This window comes from Sinocyclocheilus rhinocerous, unplaced genomic scaffold (genome assembly GCF_001515625.1).
Source record: "Sinocyclocheilus rhinocerous isolate Xijiao unplaced genomic scaffold, SAMN03320098_v1.1 scaffold66, whole genome shotgun sequence".
Taxonomy (NCBI): Eukaryota; Metazoa; Chordata; class Actinopteri; order Cypriniformes; family Cyprinidae; genus Sinocyclocheilus; species Sinocyclocheilus rhinocerous.
Window position 1 is genome coordinate 598,904 of NW_015662934.1, and position 1,714 is coordinate 600,617.

The 1,714-nt window shown below is 30.7% G+C and overlaps 1 protein-coding gene across 2 annotated transcripts in view; it reads left to right on the forward strand.

The window, feature by feature from the left end:
* LOC107728492 (serine protease hepsin-like) overlaps positions 1 to 1,102 on the forward strand; it is a 21,485-nt gene extending 20,383 nt beyond the window's left edge. For both annotated transcript variants that reach the window (XM_016538680.1, XM_016538678.1), the window contains exon 14: positions 655 to 1,102. The gene's annotated coding sequence lies outside the window, so the exon portion shown is untranslated. The remainder of the gene's footprint in view (positions 1 to 654) is intronic.
* The last annotated feature ends 612 nt before the right edge of the window (positions 1,103 to 1,714 follow it).

The window sequence follows — 1,714 nt, forward strand, 5'->3', positions numbered from 1 at the left end:
AACACACACACACACACACACACATATATATATATATATATATATGTACATACTGTATTATTTCCCGACACACAAAAACGTAAATGAAAAATTCATATTTTTAGAGTATATGGAATTTTTATCCTACTTTATTACAGGTTTGTACAGAATGTATGGTGGCAAAACAAATTAAATCCATTGTCATGTTCAGCTCAGATTGCAAAAATGTTATTCATTTACCTGTATATATAAAAAAAAATTTAAACATATTCTTCTGTTAATTTAAATAATATAATGCTATACGAAAATACATAACATAGACTCCAGACAGCAACATACACAAAAAATAAAATTTATTTTTAGCACAATCCTAAATCTGACAAGAACTCTCAACTTTACATCAATCTACAGTATTTATCTCAATTTTGTTTACTAGTGGCACAGGTACAGTACAGTATGATGCACAAGTCAAATCTGTAGTACATGAACTTATAAGAAGGATTTCGCCTAATAATACAGGCCTTTGTGAAATGTGCCATGATTAAATATGTACTTAAATAGGTTTTATAAATTGAAATGGCCAGAACGGTGACATTTAAAAATGTTTAATGAAAACCTCACTTTCATGTATTTTACATGTAATGTATTTTATTTTCTCTTCTTTTTTCTTAAAAGATGGGTTAAGCATTGATGTGACGAGCACTAAATGTAAAGATACAAACCAAAGACTGGTTTAGAAAGCAGTATGAATAAACTCATCACTGTGGCAGTCAGTATTGTTGCTTATGTTGTTGTACATATGAATAGCTTCCTTACCATGCGATGCACTGTTTAATTCAATTTTATTTCTAATTGTATGTTAAGCTGCTATATTGTTATCCAGATTTTGTACCATAACCTTCTGAGTAACATTATGTAGTAATTTGGTAGCTCTTTAGGCCTGTTGAATATGACAACAATAAAACTCAAACAGCATTTAGCTTTTTATTCTATAAATATGCTTCTTTTCTGTTTTCATGTTCATTAAACTGTTATGCATATATGTACAATACAGAAATTTTGACCTTTGATATATAGTAATCTCTCTTTTTTTTCAGTTCTTTTCACCCAAATACAAATGTTGCACCTATAATATGACTTTTCAATGCTGAAATAAAGACTTAATTTTTTATATAAAAAAGTAATAATTTGTGGTTATTTTTGTTTGTGCTTTAGAAACTTGACATAAAATCATCTAAGTATGTAATCATATAAATATATACTTATAAATATATTAAATAAGTTACAAAACATATTTTCTTTGCTGTGTGATAATGTATACATCTAATGTGTGTGTGTGTGTGTGTGTGTGTGTGTGTTAAATGTGTCTTTTTTAGCTGTGTATTAATTGCAACATGTATATACACCAAAAAATGTGTGGAGCTTTGCTTAATTTCTTTATTATTATTACTATTACTACTACTACTACTTGTTACGGAAGCATACTCGGAACACAGAGATGATGGTGAACAGGAGTTTATTGACAATAACGTGAGCTCAGCAGAAAATCAGGTGGGTAGACTGGGTAATAATACTGGAGCAGAGTGGACGAGGAATATGAAGATAGTCTCTATCTTACAAGACCAGGAGATCGTTGATGAGCGGATGATCAGGAGCACGGAGAAGATGGAGGACAGGGAGGAGGAGAACACGCTGGAGAATAACAGGAGGTAAGCACAGGATAGACACTGAAGAA